Source organism: Manis javanica, chromosome 14 (genome assembly GCF_040802235.1).
Source record: "Manis javanica isolate MJ-LG chromosome 14, MJ_LKY, whole genome shotgun sequence".
NCBI classification, from domain to species: domain Eukaryota; kingdom Metazoa; phylum Chordata; class Mammalia; order Pholidota; family Manidae; genus Manis; species Manis javanica.
The window spans coordinates 53,764,176-53,790,499 of record NC_133169.1 but is presented as its reverse complement, the minus strand read 5'-3'; the positions used below and the strand labels follow the sequence as shown (position 1 = coordinate 53,790,499).

At 36.7% G+C, this 26,324-nt stretch overlaps 3 long non-coding RNA genes across 3 annotated transcripts; 1 reads left to right on the top strand and 2 right to left on the bottom strand.

Moving 5' to 3' along the window:
* Positions 1 to 3,212: 3,212 nt before the first annotated feature.
* LOC140846171 (uncharacterized) lies at positions 3,213 to 11,956 on the bottom strand. The gene is made up of 3 exons (XR_012125085.1): positions 11,842 to 11,956; positions 10,118 to 10,259; positions 3,213 to 3,861 (listed from the first exon to the last, which is right to left on the bottom strand). It is a non-coding gene; the product is annotated as an uncharacterized lncRNA (long non-coding RNA).
* On the top strand, positions 4,944 to 7,684 carry LOC118970395 (uncharacterized). The gene is made up of 3 exons (XR_005058315.2): positions 4,944 to 5,422; positions 5,994 to 6,160; positions 7,196 to 7,684. It is a non-coding gene; the product is annotated as an uncharacterized lncRNA (long non-coding RNA).
* A 4,949-nt stretch (positions 11,957 to 16,905) lies between the features above and the next one.
* On the bottom strand, positions 16,906 to 26,316 carry LOC140846215 (uncharacterized). Its single transcript, XR_012125167.1, has 3 exons — positions 26,188 to 26,316; positions 20,237 to 20,970; positions 16,906 to 17,431 (listed from the first exon to the last, which is right to left on the bottom strand). It is a non-coding gene; the product is annotated as an uncharacterized lncRNA (long non-coding RNA).
* Positions 26,317 to 26,324: the final 8 nt, after the last annotated feature.

Here is a 26,324-nt window from a genome sequence, read left to right as displayed (position 1 = left end):
TTTTAGACCAGCTACTTTTTAATGATTATTTTAAGTACCTTGATAATAGGAACTTCCTTTGCAGTGTTAGAGTGCCTAGAGGTTTTTGACTTGTCCAGCGTGTTAGGGTTCCTTCTGAGATTGGGGAGATTCAATATTTCCAAACCTTCTTAAAGTCACAGACACCCTGAGACACTTCTACACTCTGTTTATAAATCAACTTACTTTCTCTAGCCAATTGGAAACTGCTAGTAAAGGCAATCAGTTTGGTCTTTTGAAATGATTTACTCCCTATTATGGGATTACCTTCTGAAGATGAAATGAAGTCGGTAATTGAATAGCCAGATTAACGATTTCTCATTTCTGCTTATAGGTATATGATCCATCAATACACGTCTAGATTTTTCTAAGGAGTTTCTAGTAAGTGTACCTGGTGTATGTACGATTCTGAGATGCATGCTAACCACTCATTTGTTTCTCCTTCTTTTGATAAGAGGAGTGTTGATGTGTCTGAGTTACTGTGATGAATAGTAATACATAAGGGAGAACTTCACAATATTCATGAAATGTAAGACAGCTTGTGATGAAATGAGTATTTTTCAGTAAGTAGCAAAAGTTTATTCATTCAAAGGATCTTTAGATTCATGAAAGGCCCCAAAATTATGCCAGTGACTCCTTCATGTGTTCCACGACAGCTTCTAGAGCCTTGAGGGAACATGGCTTAGCCAATAGATCAAAAAAAAGTCTAATTAGCTATAAGCCTGACCAGATGGCTTATAAATGCACACAGAGAAAGGTTTATGGCATTAGGCAAACCTAGAGAAGGGTGTTAGAGCTAACTTCAGTCTTCAAAGTGCAGTCTAATATCAGGAACAGAAAAGAGAGAAAATGATTTCAGAGAATGTGGGAACCCAACGTCTGAAAAACTTGGCAAGAACTAGAATTCTCCAGAATTGCCTTTTAGTTATCTGCCTAGGGAAGCTTTCATTAACTTATGGTCAATTAGAGATAAGAGACTTACCTCCCTTAGGCGTATCATATCTCAAATAAGATGAGGAGCTATAGGGTTTTTGTTTTTTGTTTTTAATTTTTGACACTGTGTCTTTTTTGTGAAAGGTAAGTTTTAGAGCATCTTCAGAGTTTTGTAATAAGTAACCCACACATTGGATGAGGCTATTATGGGGGAATTTGAGATCCTTATTAGAAACCAGTGAACAGTAAGACAAAGCCTCATTCAATTTCTGGAACATGACTGTCTGGGCATACTTGTTGATTCTCCCAAGGGAAGGTGAACAAGCACTGACTAAGTGTAAAAGGATTCTAACTCAAACCATAACTATAAAATATGATTCAGGTGGAGGTGAAGGAAAAAAAGAACACTTAGAAGGGACTGCAAGAGATGAGTCTTTTGGCTATTAGTCTTTCAAGAAAAGTCTTAGTCATTTTCCTTCTGGGTTTGAATGGTATTGGGTAAATAATCAGATGAGTCAGCTTGAACTTAATGCATTTAGCTTCCATAATCTTGCCAATATGGATAGAAATTTTGGCCCACAGGGAGGCTGGTATCTTTTGGACATCTTAAAGCTATGTCTGAGTTAAACACAAAGTTAAGTCGATGTCCAAATTAATTGTGATTAATTGGATTAATGGGGACACTTCCTAAATTTAAAGGAGTAGACTTTCTGAGGATCTCTTAATTTGTCATTTCCATCTTATGTAAAGCATGTCTTCTGATTAAGTTGTTTGACATGGTATCACAGAGAAGAACATCTTTTATAAGTTAAAAGACAGCAGACATTTAGCAAAAATTAATAAATGTTTCAGATTTTAAAAACCAGTAGATTCTGCCTGAATCCAGTATATTCTGGTTATACTAACTCTATGTATCCCTGAATATCATAGACTCAGAGAATTTAAAGCTATAAGAAATACTCAAAATATATCCATCTGGTTTAACCATTTTTATTTACCATGAAAAGCCTGAGAATTTCAAAGCAGGAATAACCGTCTACTTATCCTTGTATCTTCTCCCAACATTTTTAGATAGTTTTGGACTCTGGTACAGAGTAAAAAATTCAACAATTATTTTAATTTTAATGAAAACTGACCTCACAGGATAATTAAGTCTCTGTTGAAGTTACTACCCTATAATAAAACTGATCATGTCATTCTCTCATTTAAAATTATTTTCCACTTTTTGCATTGCTTCCAGAATAATTTTCAAATGATGTAGGTTGGGTCACATGGTCATTTACTGTATGGTGCCCAACTACTCCTTCAGTCAGTACACCCCAGGTATTCCACACAGGGACACAGTACAAAGCCAGTCATTCTCCCCCTAATTTGGGTTCGTTGAATAGTTTACCCTATTCATAAGGTGACTTATGGAAGGAAATGTTCCAAATTCTCAGGGACACTATTCTCATTAATAGCTCCTACAGTTAAAAATTTTGTATGTGTTTATATTTTAAGCATATCTGGTTATGTCTATTTCATTTCCTTCACTGAAGATTAAAATATATATTAAAAAGTCTCCAATGATATAATGTAGGCAAAGATGTGCAACTAGGTACTCTTAGAACTTCTCTTCTTAAAACTAAATATTTCAGTCATACCATTTATCTCCCTGTTTTAGCCCTTTGAATCATTATTGTAGCTTTCTCTGTACTTTTTCCAAGTTCCCCTCATACAGAAAAATGTGAAGCATTGCATAAAACTGTTTATAGTATTTGTCAAGCTCTCATTTGTGAGACTTAGTCCAACAATGTGGTGATGCAATCTACCCTCCTGTTTGTTTATGTATGAAAATGTATTATGTTTGCATTTTAACAGTGGCAGTCCATGACCGATTCATGGCCACTGATGAGTCACTTTCTTGATTATGTCAGGCCTGTTTGTGATCTGCACAACAAAACTATGTGATGGATAGCTGGATTCTAGAGTTTAAGACAGGAGCAGATGTTAAGAGTTTGTGCTCATCCTATTAAAAGAGGCAACCAAATAATAAGTCATCTACATGGTCTTCTTGGAGTAATCTGGTGACAAACATTGCCTTATAAAAGTTAAACTTTAAATTCCACTGAAACATGTTGCTCTTTTTTCCTCACCCACATTCACATTGGAAAAATGAATGACAAGAGTTGTTTGTACTCAGTTTAATTAAACTCGAATCAGGTTTTCTATCAACTTAAATTTTGAATTTAAAAGGCTCTTTCCAGAGACTTTGATTTTAACACAATGCCAATGTCATCCATACTGTCTGGTCATTTCGTGTTTCAGTTGCTGTTACCACCTTGGCTATTGATACCCTGTGTCTATACTGTCTGCATATCTCTTCCAAATGACTGTTGACAGTGAAAAAGTCAGAGGGCTTGCACCGGTCTAACTTCCTTGGGTCCAGGACTGGTGGCACATGGACTCTCGGTTTCCTTAGTTGTGACCCTTCGCTTTCTGGCATCATTGTTCCTTAGTGGCCGTGAATTCAAATACTTGACTTTGTCTTGCATTTCCTATTCTGAGTGAGTATTATTTGGGTTCTTCACTACCTCTTGTAAGAATCATAGAGCTGGAAGATGGTCTATACTGAGGGAGCAGGTAGACCACCAGTGTCTCTGATGGTGTTATGTACGTTACTGACTCATTCTGGACGGAATTATTTTCCTGATCCGTGGCAGGGGGATAAGAACACCCACCCATCTCACAGCAGCTGTGTGTGTTTTTTTAAATGTATATACATAAGAAGTTTGCTTTTAGTTCAAAACTGTGTGCAAATGTAAAATGGGGCTGTGACTTCACTTCCTCTTAAGGGTTGGTCCGCCACCGGGCATTCTTTTCCAGAAACCAGTGGCAGCTTTCTGCAGTGAGGTCTGGAAGAACAGCAGGCTGAAAAGGAAATAAGTTGTTAGCATTACACTGTGAGGCTCATTCTGAACAGCTTGGATTTCTTCAAATATTAAGAATCTACATAATATTATTAGATTAAAATAAAATAATCCTGTCACTTCATCCTTAGGTATAATACATTTTTAAATGTTTGATCTTACAGTGTTTATATCATTTGTCAATAACCTCAATTGAGCGGAAGGAGTATTAAGTGAATTCATGCCCATCAGATATCTGTTAAAGAAGACGGCAGACTCACAGAATATCAGTCCTCACGCTTAACCATTGCCTACTTGGTATAAAATCAGATGTTCCTCCTATAGCCTATATCAGATGTTCCCCCTATATGTCTACTCAGCATTTATTCTCTGCTTCTGATTATTTTCAGAATCTCTGTTACTGGGAACAGCTATGTGTCCATCCGAAAAAATGGACTTTTGGGGGTGGTTAGTGATATATTAGCAGAATCTACTGAGTGAGCTCTGGGAAAATTATTTAAGAGCTTTGGAATGGGCATAATCCCTTTAGCTTTTCTCTTTTTCTTCATCTTCCTGCCTGGAATGCAGTAATTATTATGGGAGCCCAATGACCCTCTTGTGAGCATGTGATGAATTTGAGGATGGAAACTACACATGAAGGATGGTGGAACAGAGAGATATTAGGAACCTGGACCCTGACACCATTATAGGGCCACCATTCTCACTCATGTTATGTGAAAGGAAGACATTCTGAAATCAGTGTAAGCCACTGTTAAATTTCAAGTCTCTGGTACAGGCACCTCAATATAATTGCTAACATTCATTACCCTTCATAAAATAGGCATATTTTTTTTCCTCTTTTCCCATAATCAGAAAATGACACCAACAACACTAACAAAAAAAGCATATCACTATATGTATGTATCTGCTAGTACACATGTAAGCAAATGGATCCATGATAAGAAATATGAGAAGCCAGGTGATCTGTGTATTTTCACTATGACTCTTATACATTCACAGGTGTTGATTACAACAGTTGCTATAAAATGATTTCCTTTCAAAACTGAAATGGATTCATTTTAAATGCAAAGAAGAAAAAGAATCTTAAAAAAAAAAAAGTCTTCCTCTGGAGTTTGATGCTGGAAACTCCCAGAACAATGGGCAAAGTACAACGTAGAGGCCTCCAGTGACTGCCAGGTCATGAATGTTCCCGTGGATTAGCACTGCCATGACGCTTAATGATGATACATGGTGATTAGGGATTATCTTTGGCTGTTTTCTCTGAGTTTCTTTTTCTGACAGGTCTGTCTTAATTAAACCCAAACTGGAATGAAAAAATAAGAAAATCTTCCATTTTAACCTACTTTTTAAAAAAGAAGTCAGCCAACATTGCAAATCAGATCTTATTTATTCAGTTTTAACAAGGAAAACAATGCCATTGGAAATTAATCACATTTCTAAAAATGAACTTCTTATGTCTTTCAGATTCATGCTTAAGTAGAAACCATTGTTCTCTTTCAGAGACTAGGAAGGCTTTGGATGTGAAAGCATGCACAATTGGAAACCTTTGCGAAGAACTAGAGGTATGGGGTGGGTGAGGGAGGCTTGCCAACATACTTACATGCACATGAAAATACATGTATGGAAAAATGTTTGGAAGACAGTGTATCATAATGATCAAGTATAGAGACTGTCATTTGCAGTTGCCAAAATAGGAGCTTAAAATATTATTTTCCTATTTATTTTTCTTGTACTTACCAATATAATGAGTATGAGTCTATTTAGTAATAAGAAAATAAAAATATGGAAGAAATACATTGAATAAGAATGGTATTTTCTGTCACTTTTGGATTTGTAATTCTCACACTGTCATAACTGAGACATTTTTATTCTCATTGAAAACACAGACTATCTCATCACCAACCTATATCACAGTCCTTCACATACAATGTGGTGGTTTTGCAACTATATTCCCAAAGGCTTTAATGCTCAATTCCTCTGCCTGTGAGTACGTGCTAGGCCCAGCGATTCACTTCTAACACATAGAATATGCCAGAAAGTATATGTCTCTTTCATGTTCAGGTTAAAAAGATAGTGCCTCTCTTTCTTTCTCTGATCATTCACCATGGGGAAACCATCCTGCCATGTTCTTAGCTGCCTTGTGGAGAGACCCACATGATGAGAACTAAGGCCCTAGGTCCATCAACCCATGAGAACCGACTCCTGGGAATGACCATGGGAAAAGCTTGGAAGTGGATCCTTTAGGCCCCTGCAAGTCTTGAGATGATTACAGTCCAGGCCAGCATCTCAACAGCAACCTGGTGAGTGACTCTAAGCCAGAACCACTCAGCTAAGCTGGACTCTGATCCCTGACCCTCAGATAGTGTGAGACTAATATTTGCTGTCTTAAGCTTCCAAATCTTGGGCTAATTTGTTACACAGCAATAGGAACTAATACACACTAACATGAGCATTGCCTCTAAGTATGGGGATAAATAGGATTTGAGTAGATGAAGTTGGAGATGAAGTAGGGTAGTGTTTCAAGCAAAAACAAAATGACTAATTCTAGGTAATAGAAGTTGGGGATATTTCAACTAAATAAAAATTAACAGTCAATCTCATTGAGAAATTGGATGAAATGATACTCAAACCTTGTGGAAGCTTTTTTTTGATGCAGGATAAAACCATTTATTTGTATATAAATTAGATTTCCTGTAGTACATCCAGTAACTCTCAACAGAAGTTTACAGTGGAGAATTATGCTGGGAATTGGAAAGAACAGAAGGGAATTGCTTATTTTTATTTTTAAAACTTTCCAAAGCATTGGAGTTGTTTTCATGCCTAATATTATTTTTCAAATTAAAAAAAAAAGGAATTTGTGTATAAGTCTGAGGATTAAATTCTCAAATCTTTTTTTTTTTTAGTTTCTTTTTAAAGAACTGTGTGTATGACAAAGCATACGTATAATCTAACATTTCTATAACGTTGTGGCAGGATCCATATATACAGAAAAAATACAGATGATCACTGTACAGGCAACCTAAGAGAAATCCAGTAAATATGAATAATTTTTTATTAAGATATCTCTACACCTAAAATAGGTGTACTCTGAACTCCTGGATCCTGGAGTTTGGAATTTTCTTCCCTAAAAAGCAGATGATAGCAGATATGAGAAAGCTACACTTTACTGCATCGATTCTTCATTTTGTTGTATGCAAGTGCCCTGTAATTCAACTGAGGAGGTCAGATTCTCTACCTGCAATTTTTTAGAAAGAGAACTAAACTCTGGATCCTCAAATGCAAGTTTTAAGCATAAAGAATTTAGTCTTTTCTCCTGAATGTGTTTGCTTCATTAGCTTTTGGATGTAACTGCCCTAAATGAAGAAAGAGAAGAGAGACTTGAAAACCTCCAGAATTCTTCAGAAAGACTTCCTTTGCATAGAATCGTTCATCAATTTCAACAGTAACAGAAAGTAATGGAAACGTGATCTGAATGGGTAGCTGAGAAATGAGTAGTGATTTTAAACTCCATTGAAGCTGTTCACCAGATATGGGCACAGCTTGTTTGTTTATTATAAATGTTTAAACATTGTAGATATTTTTGCCAAAATTAACACATTTCTTCCCAAAGGAACATGTGATATCATGGGAGTGGTATGTGAAAAGCAGTTAATTTTCAATGGGTAGACAATTTGTGGCATGAATTTTATAAATGATTTCAAAGTAAGACTTAGTATATTCACAAGTTTGCAAATCTCTGTTTAGAATTGTATGGGAACCTATTCCATTAGAATGTTTATTCTTACTAAAGGTGTTCTTTCACAAAATAAAAATAAGCTAGAAGTCTCTGTCAAGGAGAGTAGTTTTTTGTTTTTGTTTTTTTAGGTGCTCCCCACTGTTTATCCTCGATATTAGTACATTTTGTTTTCTGGTTTTCTGAATTTCATACATAAACCATGGACTCCTAGTTTATACAACTGTATTTATAGCTTTTTATAACCTTTGAAACAGAAGTTCTGTGCCTGACTTTTAAATAGAGAAAATAGGTAGCTTAAAAATTAAGTCTACAGCTTTTTTAAATTGAAAACAACAGATTAAGAGTCAGCCTAAGGTCTCAAGAAAAAGAAATAAGTAAAATTCAATGAAATTCTTCAGAAACTTCCTTTATAAATCTTTGAAATGTATTTACTCCATTGGCTTCTTTTAGTGATTAGTATAGTGATATTTATTAACTATAGAATTATTATTCCAACACATATTTTGTGATTTTTTAAGAAAAAACTATTTCTCGGTGGCTTTGGAAGAACTTTTCTACCCTCAAAAAACAAAAACACAAAGAGAAAGAAGAAGGAAGAAGATACAAGTAAAAGAACAGGTGCAACCTAGTGTCTTCAGTACAAGATGAGATTTTTATAATGTTTTCAGACAAAAATGATACACAGGTTAATCCATGAAATAAGACAAAGACCAAAGAGATAGCAAAGATTCTGGGGACTATGCTCTTATGCAGTTGGTTTTCAAACTGCCCTTTAAACCCAGAAACAATTTACAAGCCATTATTTTTAGCACTTTCCTGGTCCTCTTTGAGAGTAATTACATGGCTGTATTTTTCCAGTTTGACATATCTTAAATACACATCATTACAATTCTGATTAAACATAGAAAGTAAAAACGTTTTAACTAATGCTGTATATTTAAAACATTTGAAAAAATATATATCAACATTTCAATTAATGATAAAGCATATATGTGTGTGTATATAAATACACATGTGCATATATATATATATATGTTGACTATCCTAAAATTATAATCCTTCTTATGTAGTGAACTGCAGTGAGTTCTTCAATGTCTAGAATTATTTCTTCTTCTTAAAGGCCAAAGGATCACCTTCCTTTGTCCACATTACAAAACGTTGAGTGATAAGAATCAACTTAATCTCCATCTCTAAATAAACACAAAATTGATGGCTTGATAAAGTAGACATCTGTTGAAGAATAAAAAACAAGAGCAAATACTGTCCATATGAGTTAAAAAAACAACTTCTTCCCTAATTTATGGGTCTATATTTTTTAATTGACTCCTTTTAAGTACTTAGAAGAGTATGTGTCCCTTATGTAAAGCCACCGCGGGCATCATCAAAAACTTCCAACCTGCTGCCATGACCCAGGGTCCAACAATGTCTCATTTTTTTATATGGTTGCCTTATCCATCCAGGACACTCCAGAGTATGCTTTAAGTCAACTCACATTTTAACCAGCATTTTAAGATGTCTGAAGCACTGTCCTGGCTCCAGATTGTATCACAGGTCTTTTTATCTTAATTATTTTTTATATGTACGGTCCCTTCCCTATCACGCCTGGGGTCCGAGGTGCTCTCACCCCTGGTGACAAAGTGGTTGTTATCTTTCTACCAGCACAAAATCAGGGTGTCCCATTTTAGCTTCTGTAACTTTACCTTTTACTCAAATCATGCCCAAGTACAACAGGCGGAAAGGGCATTTTTGTAAAACACACGGAGACCCACTGTATCCCATTTTGATGCACAGAGCTTCTCGGTGAGCTGTACAGCCAAGCAGTCATTCTCTTTATGACCTAGGATCGTGTCCGTCCAACAAGAAAATCCAGGTAGCCAAATCCAAATGAAGATTGACTCCCTCAGTCCCCTTTCGGCCAGGCTGTCGTCTAGAGAAGGTATCAAGCAGGCTGGCCCGCGGTTGCCTTTACGGGAAATGATCATCAGTTTGGAAATGGTCCTGGCAGAATCCTCCACCTTCCACATTAGTGTATAACGCTCTCCTCCTCCGATCATCACACATGAAGCAGCCAAAAGGAGACGACCCCTTTCTGGGAGGCAGCCACATTAAGGGACCAAACTACTCTATGAAGGTATGAGGAGCAGTAAGAAGTGAGGGAGGTAAAGGCAGAAATCTTGTTGAGTTACTTTTTAAAGAGGCTGTTGCAACACTCAAGAAGACGACCAGACGCCTGGAGGTGTCAACGAGAACGGGAAATCCAGCAAATATTGTCTGTCAGTCCACTGTTGAGCAGTCTTTGCAATAAAACATGCATTATTTTCAGAGGGTGAATGATCAGGAAAGCCAAAAGTCAGACACAGGTGAGTTTCAAGGGCAACAATGATGCCTCTGGAGCTGGCTGCTTAGGCTGGAACAGCGACACTAACTTCAAATGGTATGGAGACTGGTGAGACACCCGGGAAAATCTAAACCCAGCCAGGGTCCCACAAATTCACCTGGTTTCTGTTCGGGGTGAACTTACCTCTTTTTTCCTCCAGTACCCCTGCATCTCTGTAACGATCGTCTCCTAGTTCTTATCCATGTCATGCATCAGAGGAGAAGATAATATTCATTTATTTATCTTTTCTTCATGTTGTTATGACGCCTTTGACATAACTTGATGCCTTAAACCAAAGAATAAATGTCTAAGAGTTGGAATTTTAAGTAGGGCAGAAAATCTATGTTTTTGAGCCATTGCAGTACTGTCAAATCATATAGTAAGTTTGCAACCATTCCTCTGTGAGTTCAAGCATGATGGGGGATGTTACTGTCTTTGCTGCCTTATATGATGAGTGCCAACAACAGCATCAGTGTTTGGCGTAATAATAATAGACCTAGTGTTCAAAAGAATGTTCACATTGTACAGAGCAACTTGAACACTATGGTTTCATCTATCTCCTCCAACACCCTAGAGGAAGGCAACAGCCCTTTTTATAATTAAGAATATGTGACATCCATTATTCATTCTTGAAACAGTAGAACTAATGCTAAAACTGGCATCTCTGATACTGAAAACCTGGTGCTTTTCCAGAGCTGTCATTAAAGCTTTCCTCTGAGAAATAAAGGATGATTACAGTCTTTTGTTTTGCATGTGTAGAGATCTTGCTATGTAACTTGTAAATGCTCACAAGAAGCTGGGGGATTTTTGATACTTAATGACAAGATTGGGTCAACTACTCTAAGGCCATGGAGTCTCAAGTTCTCATTAGATCCTTTTGATGTTGGAGATGATTGTGCACACCAGCGGATGCAGAGGGTTGATTTGACCCAGCTTGTCATTCCCCTGCTCCCTACCCCCAATTACCTGCATGATGTATTGGTAGAGCAGGCAATGCTACTGAAGAATTCTTTCAGCTGAGGCTGAGGATTGAAAACAATCCAGTAAGTTTTCTCTGCATTGTTCACTAGGTCTTTGTTTTATCTTCCAAAGGTTTGATGTTGGATAATGAATAAATCAGGATAAAATATGAATGCCCCCTCTGTAAGGACCCAGCGGGAAACATTGGCTGTTGAGCCAGATCTCAATCAGCAAATGAAAGGGGTTCATTTTGGCATCAAGACCAGGCCTGTAAAGTTTGCTTGTTTGAAGAAAATTCAAGATGTAAAAGGAAGTATGTGTGCATGGTGTGTATGTGTAAGAGAGAGATAGTAAGTAGGTTTAGAAAACGTTCATTTTGTGGAAACACTGCATTTTATAGGAAACAATTTAAATAATTTTCTTGTAATATGTTCTTCAAAAATATTTACCAAGTAATCTATTGTTTGCCTATTCTTAATTAAATTGGCTTAAAAGTTTCATAAATGCACATAATATTTTACCTCTTGAAGGTTAAGCATCTTTTGAAGCTCATATACATACATAAAGTATTTATGTTGCTGGCACAAAGTGTTGCTCAGCGTCCTAGAGAAAACTGGAGCCATTTGTAAAAGAGAAAATTGTATGGAGACTGGCTTTGTGTGGAATTACATGAACAGGGTCATAGACTTGGAGTTAGTACATAAGAGTTTGTTTCCCTTATTATCAAATGTAAAGCTGTTTCTCTCTTTCTGGTCTCCTATACATACAATACTTTTTTTTAAAGGTTGCTCTATATTGTTATTGTGAGGACAGTGCCGTTAAGTAACTCAACCACGGTAATTTAAAGCAGGATCTGGGGCCAAGAGCACCTGCATCTGCGATGGCCTGCCAGCCCCTGCTGCACTCACCGTTCTTCTCGTATCCGCCCCACCGCGAGAGCTGTCCGGGGCAGTCAGCAGCTCCCAGCTCTTCCTGTCATCCTCCCTGTGGGTAGAGGCTGGCTTTTGCTCGTAGGCTTCCCTTCATCTAGGGCATGCCTGAAAGGAAGAGATGGAAGCTTTGGCAAAGCCTTCAGTTCTAACTATGCAGGAGGGATGAAGTCCACTCAAGGAAAAAATGTCAAGTAGGCAAAATGTTGTTCTGGTATCCCCTTCTGTGCACTTCTCCCCTCTCTGCTGTGTCTTTCTTTGCACCCCATTTCAGAATCTAGGATGGCTATGCAATGCATCTTGGGGAGCAGTGGGGATGCAGGTGAGGAGCCACTCATCCCTTTTGTACATCCATCACCCTTTACTTCCAGGCTCATTTAAAAGCTAAGCTGCCTTTTCAACTGTATAGCCCAGAACTTCATTTTTAAATGAAAAAAATCTGAAGGTCCAGCTAACACGAGGGAGAGATACTTTTGGGTGGCAAAGACACTCCCCCAAATAAACTATCATAGGTAGCTTCTCATGTGCAACATTAACATGTAACATGCCATGAAGACAGTGCTTTCAGAAAGTCCTTCAAGATTCCCTACCCTGAAGTTGCCACTATAGTCTTGGTTCAGACACTAAACACGCAATAGTAATTCTTGTCCTTACTTATTTTGTTTGACATGGTAAGTGACCTGGCTCGGTGTTGGATCAATGTATGTTTAAGCAGAGTGAACGTGGGTACACAGAAAAATATATGTAGCAGGTCCATCATCTTGTTATGTAGACATTGCCATTACAGCATTTTTTTCTCTCAATCTGTAATCAGATACATGTTCTTTTTTGATATCAAGAAATAAGATGTAGATAAGGCAGTTAACTTCTGAAACAGTATGACTGAATGACATTAAGGAAAGAAAAAGACTTTTCTATTCCTTTGAGAGAAATTTTAGATGTAAGAATGTTTAAATAAACAGGGCTTCTTGAAGGGGCAGGAAGAGTAACACAAGATGGACAGGTATGTATTATACAGACTGTAAGATCAAGATACATTAAATTAAAAGCAATTTCCTTTTGTATTTTATCTAACTGCAACTGACATTCAATATATTTACTTAAATTTTTCTCTTGACCTTTTCTCATCACTTCCTTTTTTTTTTTTTGTGACTACCAAAGCTGAGATTTTTATCTATTAATTAGTAGCAAAGACTCAAGTTAGAGTTGCCTGGGGCAAGCATGGTTAAGCACTACATTGCTACCATATAATTAACTGACATTCAACATGTGAGAGAGAGGGGGAGGGAAAGAGGAAGGGGAATAGAAAGAGAGACAAAAGGAGAGAAGAAAGAGAAGCAGAAATTTACTAGAGGAAAAGTATCCACCGTAGGAAAATGTATTGTATTAATAAATAATAAGTTGCAGTTCTTTATAATATCACTAGGTGGCATGTGATTGATTTAACAACAACAAAAAACCTAGAGAAGAGCCAGGAAAGTTATGACTTTAAAAAATAGCTGGAAGTTATCTGTATTTATTTTCATATTGATTTGCACAGTTCATATTTCTGATATCTCAAATTTGTGTTGGGGATAAAATGATATAATACATGTAAAAGTGCTGTTAGTGCCTGGTATACAGTCAGCACTCAATATGTGTGAATTTATTTTTATGTAATTAGAGTAGGAAGTATTTTTTTTTTTACTGCTTCTGTTTCTATTCTAATGCATAACCTTATTAACGAAGTTGAGAATTTCTATAACTAGTGATACGGTTCCAAATGGTTTATAGAACTGTTTAAAACACAAAAATATGAAGTGATGGAAAATCAATTTAAGCCTTTTGTGGATATGCTTCTAATTGTTTCTAAACTTCAGATAAATATTGTTTGTGAGAACTATTGCTGTCTGAATTCCACAAAATCTTAAATTTGATGAAAAAGATTCCCCAAAATGTACTGAATTCAAGTTTCTAAAATGTATACACATGTGTATCTCCTACTTGCTTTTATAACCTGTAGCATATTTACCCATATTTGTTTAAAAATCCATGAATTACCAAAGGTCACTCTCCCCTTTCTCTATGAAAAATACACCTCAATGCAAAATAGTTTATATGTAGTAGATTAGAAGAGAGAAGAATGGCAAGTTGCAGCAATGCCTTGGAGTGTTGCTGATATTGGTACACCTGAAAGGCAAAAGCAGCTAGTAAATAAATGTGCATATTGTTCATTTTCACTTCTCAAGATCTGAAAAGGAGAGAATTCACTTGAAACCAGGTCCAAAATATTCATGTAAATTTTCTGCTGTAATGGGTCATTTAGAGACAAGTTGAACACACATTTGAGATGACTTCTCAAATAAAAGTTTAAGTCACTTCCTTTCATAATGAAAAAATATGGACAAGTAGTTAAAAAGAAAAATAGCAGGTTTCAATTCTTAAATAAAAATGGAAACTTTATTGAGTATGTACTCTTTAATAAACACTGCAAATATATTGTTTAAATCATTACAATAATCTATTCAAAATATCATTATCATATATTATACATGAAGAAAATTTAGTACATTTAAGTAAAAATCTTGCCCAAAGTCACTCATCTTGTGAGTGAGAAAACTTGGATGAAAATTAATGGACAGTCACATCAGGTTGCCTCTGATGAACATTTCTAATTAGCAATTTTCCTGGAAGGTCAATTAGAAGTGCCACCAGTTTCCATAAAACTGAACCCACTATTTGTTGATCACGGTTTTACTTGTTCTTGTATATGATAATGCCTTGCACTGGCCTTGGGGATATGCCTTATAATACAAGTTAAAAATGGATCAAACATATTCAGAGTAAAGAGATCACAAATGATATTTGAGTACTATAAGAATCATTTAAAGTATTGTGGATAAAATGGTTACATGAGTGTACACACATGTCAAAATTCATCAAGCTGTACATACAAAAAATAAAGAAAAAGAACAAAATATTAAAGGAGGCATTCTGCTTCTAGTAGTGTAGACTGGATAATTTGTACCCAAACTATCGTGCAAATAACTAAAACACTGGGGTGCAGGGGCAGAAATCATGTTTTCTGAACATACTGGAGAGTGGAAAAGAGTTAAAGTTGGCCAGACAAGAATCTGGGAGAGGAAAAAGCCCCAGTGAGGTCAGCCTAGGATTTGGGGTGCTTTCCTCTGAGTATGTGCCACTCAGGACAAGAGAGCCAAGAATGCAGAGGTGAAGTAAACACTTCAACAATCTGGTGTATATAGGCATTTGGGGACTGGAATCCAGGAACCTCCAAAAGAGGAGGAATTGGAGGACCTCTCTCACATTACAGTTGGGACTGCAAAGGATTCAGAGTGGAGCTCAGGTTCAACTAATCTCAGTCCCTCAATTTGGACTGAGGCAATCCCAGGTTTCTAGTGTCTCCATGCATCTGGCAGAAGCAAACCAAAAAGACTTTGGAACAAGATCCCATGTTTGGTCTCAAGTTATTTCTCCAAACAATTTTTGAATTGATATCCAGATCATCTGAACATAACCGGACAAATGAGGAGACAAGACAGAATAAGTGAAAACCAGTCACAACAACAAAACATAGTGTCATGGTCTGAATGTTTGCGTCCTCTCCAATTTCATATGTTGACATCCTAAACCACAAAGGTGATGGTATTTGTAGGTGGGGCCTTTGGGGAATGAGGGTGGAATCATCAGGGTGGAACCATACCGTATGGGATTAATGCTTTTATAATGGAGACCTTTCTAGCCTCTTGTGTGTGTGGATACAAGGCGAAGTCTGCAGCCTGGAAGAGGGCCTTCACCCGACCATGCTGGCATCTGATTTTCAACTTCCAGCCCCCAGAACTGTGAGAAATGAATTTTTATTGTTTATAAACCACCTGGTCTGTGCTACTTTATTACAGCAGTCTGAATGGACTAAGGCAGACAGAAACAGGACTACAGGGGCTCCAAGTATCAGAAACAAAATTTGCAAGAATTATACACCTGTAAGGTGAGAAAAGTCAGAATTGAAATTTTCAGGAGAAAACTGCAAACTATAAAAAGTAAACAAATGGAAATTCTAGAAGTGAATATTAAAATAACTGTAATGAGGAGCTCAGTGGATTTAAAAGGAGCTGAGAAAGAATGTTAGTGGAAAAGCTTAGTGAAGATATTTGGAATAATGCATAGAAAGACAAAGATAAGGGGGAAAACACACATGCAGGGTGGGATAAGAATGCTTAGCATAACTGCAGTAGAATCCTAAAGGACAGAGAAGAAAAGGAGCAGAAACAACTTGAAGAGATAATGGATGCGATCTGTGTTAACTGATGAAAGATATACAACTATTCTTCAAAAAAACTGTTAACAAGAAGCAAGTTAATAAAAAAGAAAATAACCCACACCTAATCACATCAGCAACTACTGCAAACTAAAGACAGAGGAAATATATAAGCAATCAGAAAGTTAAGAAAACTGTGATGAAATTATATTCTATTGCGTGACAGTCAAATTAAAACCTAACTTCTCTGCAGCAACAATAGAAATCAGACGACAGCTGAACTATATTCTCAAAGTGCTGAAAGGAAATAACTGCCAATGAGAATTCTGTGCACAGCAAAAAATGTCTTTAGAAAATTAAATTGAGAAAAATAATATTTTCAGGCAAACAAATGCTGAAGGAATTATCACCAGCAGAGCTTACTAATGGGAAGAAAAAACCTCTTTAGAAGGAATATATGGGACCTCAGATGGAAGATCAGTGATGCCAGGTGGTAGAAAGAAAAACAATAATGGTGAAAATGAAAGTAAATGTAAATAAAGTTGGATGGCATAAAAATGATAACCTATTGATGGTTTATATGCCATGTATTTACTTATATATAATTTAATATATGAATTATATAACAAATAGTTATTTATGTATTTATTTGCAATAACAAGGGGAAAAAAGCTCATAAGTTGGAAGGTGGGTATGTCAAGTTTACTAGGGAATAGCTAAGAGAGAGGCACAGGGAGAGGGAGAATTCATGGACAGCAACTTAAGAATTGGCGAATCATTTTCCTCCCTCCTCTCTTTTCCCATTACTGTTCTAAACAAGTCAGTCCAAAGCCATTAGCTGGAGCTAAGCAAATCTCTGCCATGACCCCAGAGCAAGTACGAGGGATTTTAAAAGGGGGATCATATTAAAAGAAAAGGATAGCAAGGATCTTGGGTTTCATATATTTATACGTAAGGAAGGAGGCAGCCTCCCACAGATATGAAAATCATGCGAGCCCGGATATAAAGAAGCATGGTAATCAATTGTTTTAAGTATACATGTAAGAATGCTTCTCTACTAAGTATCAACTCTTACTGTAGAAACATATGCCACAGATCACTAATAGAAATGCTTTTTATGACAGCTTAGTCTGTGTCTTCAAAGCAGCCAGTCACATGCGGTCTTGTTAAGGGATGTTTATTTTGTGACACCAGACTGAAAAATCTTAAATTCAAAGATCTTCAAGGCACTGTGATTCATCTTCAAGGATGGCATGGAGATGAGGGTGAATTCTCAATGTTTTCTTCTTTGCTGATACATGCGTTTAACAGCTGTTTAAAAAGAAATTATGTTTGATTATGGTTTTTTGCTTTTCAAATACCATCCTAAGTTATTAAAGAGTGTTCTAGGAAGTGAATTCACTCCTGTCTTCTCAGTGTGTTGACAGGTACTCATTTTAAAGAAAAATTCAAAACAAAGAATGAAATCATGTGATCATATAATACTGCTCAGCGAGGGGGCCATTTTGGCCTACAGTCTAACCTGACCTCTGCTTCAGTCTGTGCCCTGCATGGAGTCCAGCGGGCCTTTGTCCAATTTACACGGTGTCACTGTGCAGGTTAGTCTGGGCCCTGGATTGTCCCTCAAATCAGCATTGGCACTATTACAGGAGATCCACCAAGCCATGAGCATTTCTTCTTTCAGTCATCCCAAGGACTGTCCAGTGATTTCCTCCTGATGTGCATCTCTGTGGTGGAGGGACTCTGCTTGGGCCCACAGGTTTAATTTTCTGCCCTCTTGGGAGACACAGCAATTTTTATAGGCCCTCAAACACCACTCAAGGCATTTGAGAAATTTAAGTGTTTTCTCCAGAACTCTTTTGCCCGGGACCACCTTGCCTCTCTAAATAACTTTCTGTCAGTTTTAGCTGAAGCCCTCAAAGGTCAAAAACAAAATATTTAGCAGCTGTGTGCACAGTTCAAACCAAGTGCTGTACCATTAAAGGCTTGTAGAAATGAAACCTTCCCCCACACCTTTTGTAATGATGTCCAGAATAAACATACAAAAGAACTGAGTTTGAAGAAGCTTAGAGAATGTCTTAGCAGAGGTGTGCTGGAATGCTGTGGAATTTCCCCTCCCTGGCCCCACCTCAAACCCAGTGACAGACGCTTCAAGGTAGCCATTCAGAGAATACTCTCCTGAAACCTATGGGGTTTGCACATCTTTTTAGAATATGATCCCATGCAACTGACTACCCACCAGCATGACATGACCCTGTGAACCACTATTGAAATAGAGATGGCCTCTAGAGGTGAAGAAAATGACATGATAGTTGACCTCATCAGCAATAGAGTAGGATGTGATAAATACTCTAATAGAGGCACAAAATGTTAAGAGAGTTTTACAGAGTAAGGAATGATTAGTCCTGCCTAGAAGAGTTTATGACAACTGATAAAGGTTGGGGAGGGATGATATGTGATTGGAGTTTCCAGAAAACTGAGGAAGTATGGGCAGAAGTAGTAGGTGTGCTGTTTCTGATGAACGGGAGACCAGGCATGCTTAGATATTGGCAGGACGTTGAACATTGCTGAAGCTTGGGGTGCATGGATGTCAGAGGACATGATCAAAGATGGGCAGGAGAAGCAGAAGTGGAGTATTTGATGGCTTCTTAAGTGTAACTCTGGGGAGGAAATCCCAGGGCTAAATATCTTTGAAACCAAAATCAGTCAAAGGGAGAGGTAAAGTGGGAGAAACCCATTTATTGTTTACAAGCAGTCACCCCCTTCTGCTCGCCTGTGTCTTTTGCAACCCAGCTGCAGACAAAGAGCCCCACCCAACCTCTCAGATCCAGATATGCCCTCACTTTCCCTTGTAATTATCTATTGATATGGAGATGGACTACTTCTCCCCGCTCTAGAAACACCTATTGATACAGAGATGCGCTAAGGCCAGGTGAGAGATTCTGGAAATATTGCAATTTTATTTACATTAAGTCATCCAGATATTCCAGAATATTCCAAACTGAAACTATGTGAATGGAAGGTCTTTTTTCTTGTATGATGTAAACGTGAAATGACCACTAAATCTGATGAGGAGAATCTTTGACAATCAATACTTTAAAATGCACATTAAACACAGTGACTTACAACAAACTCTTATTAGATGACAGGTAAAGGCCAACTCTGCTTTCCACCTGAAAGGACACCTTTGAGAACCACTAAGTTCTGGTGTTCAGCTTTTTGATACCATACGTTTCCATAGAAAGTACCAGTGGGAAGTTCTAGGCATGGACATGAGTGGTAGCATCTAAATTTTTACTTCAAGATATTCTCACCTAAAAATCTCAGGGAAAATGTATTGGAGAAATATAGGAATACTTAATTTCTTCTTGAGCTGATTTTCTTGATAGTATAAAAATGCCAAAAATACAGGTTTTTTCCCCCCTAGTAATTTAATTGACTAGATTCTAGGCCACAGCTTTTTGGTGTGAAATTTTATTTATTTATTTATTTATTTATTTATTTATTTATTTATTTACTTTTATTATTTTTTTTTTGAGAGGGCATCTCTCATATTTATTGATCAAATGGTTGTTAACAGTTAACAACAATAAAATTCTGTACAGGGGACTCAATGCAGAATCATTAATCCACCCTAAGCCTAATTCTCATCAGTCTCGGATCTTCTGAAGCACAATGAACAAGTTCTTACATGGTCTACAAATTCTTACATAGTGAATAAGTTCTTACATGGTGAACAGTACAAGGGCAGTTGTCACAGAAACTTTTGGTTTTGATCACGCATTATGAACTATAAACAAACAGGTCAAATATGAATATTCGTTTGATTTTTATACTTGATTTATATGTGAATCCCACATTTCTCCCTTATTATTATTATTATTATTTTTAATAAAATGCTGAAGTGGTAGGTAGGTACCTACCAAGATAAAGGTACAAAACATAGTTTAGTGCTGTAAGAAAGCAAATGCAGATGATCAGGTGTGGTGTGAAATTTTTTTCAGTGTGTGATGTGTTGAGAGATTTTTATCCCTTCACAGAAGAGGAAATTGAGGATTGAATATGTGGTCTTCACCACTTTATTTCCTAACAACTAAAGAGAAATAATCAACCTACCCTAAACTTCTTGGAAAATGCCTCAAATTCTTTCAAGAGATCCAAGTCCATGGTTACTTAATCAAGATGCTGAGATAATGTTTGCCTCACATTTAAGTGTTAGAGTTGATTGTGTTGGAATTCCCCCTCCAGGCTCCTCTACAATAGGCACTTCCACATTCTTTTCAAATTGTCACGTCCAAAAAAGATCCTTCAGCCGATAATCAAGCTTCATTTACAGTCAGGTGCCTCCCCTCTGAGTCTGAGCTTAAGCAAGAGCGGCGGGGCACACCAGGAAAGCTTGGGCCCGGCAGGTCGCATGGTGTGTCCTGCCTGATTTCTGTCCTCTGTGACTGCGGAATAGACCTTACACAGTGATTTCTCAATTATGCCATAGAAGAAATAGTGGAATCTTAGAACACAACTGGTTCCTATAACCCAGTTCTGAAAATTTGGGGATTTCAAGGCTTGTCCCTCTGTCTTCCAGGCATCTTTTTATCAAGCTACATATAATGTCTTTCGCTAACGTGCAACTGGAGTGGTGGAGTTATCTTGTCACTTGACAATATTGTCAATTGTCTTTGCTGAGACTCCTGAGTCAGGGCAAACAGGAAGACTGGCTTTCCAAGACCTTTCCTTCTCACTTCCTGCCCCCTACTATTTCTCCCGATGAATGTAATTCCATCTCCTCATTATGCATCCAGTCAGCAGGTAAAATCCATGGCCCATGACACATAAGCCTTTCTGTTACTTCTCTAAAACATGAAAATACACACAAACAATTAATTATATTTTTGTAAATTAAGATCAATATAACCCAGAGTCAGTGGCATAATAGAAACTATATCATAACAATAACAGTGCCTTATTTGGAACAAAATATTTTCTGGCACAAAAGAAATAGCTCAAGACATATGTTCTACTAAAGAAGATAAGCTACAAAGCAGAAAAGAGATGTATTTCATGAAAACCCTAAAATCTTTAAACATATTCTTGCTGTGATTTTGTTTGTTGGAAATACATATTTAATATGAACATAATACACAGTTTGAGTATGCATTAAATTCATAAAATTTTAGTGACCGCCAAGGCTGCTTGCAAACACTGCTTATGAACATTCCATTTTCAGATTTATAAGAAAGTCCTCTCATTCAATCAAATTTGGTTGAACAATTTTTTCAAAATGATCTTGATAATTAGTGGGGATTAGTGCTTTTCATTTCAACTCATATACCTCCCAGCTAAGTAGAAATATAAATAACTCTCTAGTCTAAGCTAAGACTAGAGTTATTTGTGGAAAGCAAAGTATATAAATTGGATGCAATGAATTATATTTACCATTTAGTCTAAACAAGAGCATATTACACACTATGTGTGATGGGCTCAAGCATTAGTTCACATTCAAGTCTATACATGGGTAAAATTATAATATTTCCAGAATATCTTGCCTGGCTTCAGTGCATCCTCAGGCGTGGAGAGAAGTGTGGCTTTAGTACATTTGCGTATCAATAGATGTTCCTCGTGTGGAGAGCCATTAATCTCCATATCAATGGATAATTACCTGCAACCGAGGGCTTATCTGAACCTGAGAGGTGAGGGGGAGGGGACTGGTTGGCTTCTGCTGGAGCAGGAGAGAGAAACGGCCCGGACTGCATTTTGTAAGCAATAAATGGGTTTTTAAACTTTATTTCTCCCTTTGACTGATTTTGGTTTTAGAGGTATTTTGCCCTGGGATTTCTTCTCCCCAGACTTACACTATAGAACGTCCCATTTTGCTGATTCACTGCCCCCTCCCCACTGTTTCCAGTCTATGAAGTATTTACTTAATATTTGGTATCCTTAAAAATAAGATAAATCAAACCAAATAAAATAGTTTCACTAGAATCCTAATCACAAAAGGTCTCACAAAGAGTCAAATGTCATAGCCCCTTACTTCCTTGGCTTACTTCCCTTGGGGTAAAGATTCAGATTTCATTAGCATATTATTAAATGCCTGCTATATACCAGGTGCAGGTTTATGCACTTTCACATGTGTAATCTCATTTATTTTTAAACAGAAGACAAAAAAATCCTCTCACTGGTATCCAGAAGAGGGGAATTTGGGAATTTTGAAACCACTCAAGTTCTGGTTTGGGTCATACAAAATGTGAGTAATTTATTTTTATGGATTATGCTTTCAGAAAGATTTTGGTCTGATTATTTCAGTAGGTATACTTGCCATGCTTCCTGAAACAAAGTGAATTTGTTTCACATCTGTTCTTTGTCCACATTACTTTACATTATCTTGATATAATGGACGTTTGTTTTGCTTACTTAGGCTGCAGCCCTAAAGTCTGCTTAGTATTGCTTCTCGTTTATTCTAGATGCTCTGCGATTTCTCCAGGAACAGTAAAAAAGGTATGCATGGTGTCAACAGCACAGTCTCTCCTTTGATCTTTATCACGACGCCGCTGAACCTTTCACTTTCACATAACAACTGGCATTTGTAGACATCGCCTCAAGTGTGTACATAGAGTAAACTTCTTGAACTCTTACATCAAAGATTTTACAGAGAAACTAGGGAAGAATTAGCAAATTTCTATAGCTGAAAAACCTGCCATCCTAATATGTAGTAACAAATGTTTAACTACAAGAGCTTTCTCCTCGAAGTCTCTAAGAACTTCCTTACTATTACCACCGATCACTCATGACTCATTGTTCTCTCTCTACAAATCATTCTTGTAGAAAAATTAACTCTAATGATACACATCTTAGAAAAAATACAAGTCTCCTTCACCTACCTCCCCTTCCATTAGGGCTGCATTTTTTCTACTCCCCTTTGTAATCAAACTTTATGGAAAATGCTATACTGTGTCCTGCCTCTGTTTGCTCACTATCCAGCCATGCTTCAGCTCATTCCATTCTGGTTTCTGTATCCAGCACAACAAAACTGATCTTACAGTGACTTACACTTTTCCAAATCCCATTAGACTTTTTTGCTGGTGCCATTAAGATTCTCAGAAGCATTTGACATAGTTATACTATCAATATTTCCCAAAATAATCTCCTCTACTGCCTTTCATGGGCCTATCTCTGCATCTGTTCCTTCTATGCATTTCTGGCTTTTCCTTATTTAACTATACTGTAAAATTTGGAAGTTGCAAGGATCAGATCCTAGACTTTCTCATAACTCTCTACAGTCTTCCTTTGGTTGTTTTATCCATTCTTCTGACTTTAAATGCTATCACTATAGTAAGATCACTCTCCCAACCAAAAGAGAAAAATTATTTCTTGCTTAGCAGAAAGGTAGAATGGGATATTATAATTTTGGGACCTTTACAGTCCATCTCATTTTGTCAAAAAATATCACATATTATTTTTCTATTTTGTCTCACTGTTAAGTATTTGAAAGTACTCACTGAAATACTTCTACCATTATTTCCCTCTCCTTCTGTGTTGTCTTCATTCTCTAACTTTTCTAAGCATTCATTGAGTTACTGTGAACCCTGCAGAGTACAGTATGAACACCATACCCAGCATGGCTCTGTGTTTGGTGACACATAATTACTTGAGACTTTGTGTGACATGATATTTACAATCCAGAACATACCTATTAGAAACATAAGAAATACACACATGTAATATTTACATGTCAGGACAGACAGTACTTCATATGCTTATAAATATACATGTAATAATTGGTATGGCATTCAGAGGAAGAAGAGGTAATTATCAGCTGGAGTCATCTAAGAAATTAGATCTAGAAGATCCTTTCCACCTCAAGATTGTTGTTTTAATCATTCAAAGGAACTTCTGAATGGTCCTATCTTACATAATCAGTAGTCTTGGTATATGATCAACTCTTTGTCCCAACAATTCCAAGTAAGACAATGTCCCTAGTCAGTTAGGAATATAAATTAATTCATGATGTTTTCAAAATGTTGTTCATAAGGAAATATTAGCTCTGTATATCCATGATGAAATAGCCAAGTGTATTAATTTTGATACATTGTTATGATAGACTATTCAACAGCTTATTGAAGAATAGTACATATACCAATTATGTAAAATAAGACTATAAAAATAAAAGGTAAAAATATGAACTATGTGGAATAAGATATTAATAGTAATATCTGGATAGTTTATTTTTTTGCTGATATTTGATTTCATAGTAATTATATATTGCATTAGTGTTCAGAAAATTTAAATACATAACATATACTTGCCTAATCGCTCCAAAAAATTTTCCTTTCATTAAAAAAAAAGCAGTGTTGATTCCTCCCATGCAGACACTACTAGTAACAGATCATTCACTAGTCCTTTTTACTTGCACATAAACTAAAACCTTAACTTAATGGTGAGGCATATGTCCTGAATATTTGTAATTATTTATCTTATTAATTCCTAGAATGTAGAAGTTAAGCCTGATATCTTTATTCTACTTCATGTCCACAGGCAAACATAAGATTAGTAATGAGTTTTATTTTAGTTTTTGTTTCATTTATTTATTTTGAACATTTTTGTTATGCTATATAAAGTTAAAATTGAGTAAAATGAATCACTTCAGTCTAAAGGAAAATAATAAAATTAAAATACATGTTTTCATTGCGCACATTAAAAATATTTCCTTTGCATTTTAGTGGGTGGCTTTCCTGAGAACCCCAATGGATAACCACCCATGTGTAAGTTCATTCTTATTAGAATGGCCCCAAAAAAGTGAATATGTCAATCATACTGCCACTGATGATAGGATGAAAAGTTCTAGCTGTTCCATACCCTATAAACCTAACATTGATAAATTTTCATTTAATTTTAATTATTATTAAATTCATGAATATAAAATTAAATTCTATTTAAGATATAAAGTTTCTCTATTATTCAAAGAGGTGAGCTTCTTTATGTAAGTTTATGACTTACTTGCCTTTATTTTTCTGTGAAATACTTTTTGATGTTTTTCAACCACTTTTCAATTAGATAATCATTTTTATCGATGTATAGATGTTATTTTATATATTCTGAGTAAAAATCCTGGGTTAGTTATAGATATTATTCCATCAATGTGTGGCCTACATTTTTGCTCTGTGATGCAGCAAACCACTTCTGGATCATTTTTGATATGGGTCAGAAATTTTATCATGAATTTAAAAGTGTTTGCATTCATACATTAATTACTACTTACATATGTAAAACCTTTGCACTGTGGGGTTGTCTTATTGTTACGGAAATTAGTTCTAAGAAATATTTCTAAAGTAATAAAATTGGCCTATGAGTGTATATTTGAAAGCAAAAAAAGGGAAAATAAAGCAGTGCTTCAAGTTACCTAACTAGGAATCAGAGCTTAGTTTACTTTAGAAATACATGAAACATAGCACAAAAGGCTGGCCCCCTGTGTATGGGTGGTCAGCAAGGAGATTCATCTCAAACTAGGCTATGAAATATGCCATACAGATAATGTAATATGGCCAACATATTTCTTGAAAATTTGTCATGCAAAGCGTTGTCCTGTTTAACAGTTTCTCTGCACACTAAGGTAATTGCTCCGGCACATTCAGTGTAGACAAAGAACCTGTTGTTCATATGGAAAGTCTCCCCACCGCTTGTCATGTTATTTGATACCTCACGGCCGAAAGTGATCCGAAGATGTCTGGGAGCTAAAGCAAAGAAATGAATGAGGCTGTTAGGATGTTTGTACTCAGGCTCTTGGGTGGGAAAGTTAGTAAGCTGTGCTTTTGAAGATTTATAGAGATGAGTATCTGTGGTGTGTTCATTTATCCTTGGCTCCATTCCCACATTGTATTCCAGATCTTGCCGTTAGGTTTAAGTATGCATTTCCTGGACTGCTGAGACCTGCACCTGGATGAGAGCTCATTTGCGGATCTCAGATACAGAGTCTTTGTTTTTCTTGTGTGTAAGTGAGAGCTGTGGAGCATCATGTGACTCTTGGAGCTTCCTGGACTAAAGTAAGAAAGGGCCCAACACTTAGAGGCACTCACGTGGCACAAAAGAATACATGGAGTGATTGTCTGCAGAGACGGTCACCCTCTCTGTGTCCATGCATGCTGCTCCTTCCATCCAGCAGGGGGGGAGGTGTGCCTCACCCTTTGAACCTAGGCTAGCCTTTGATTTACTT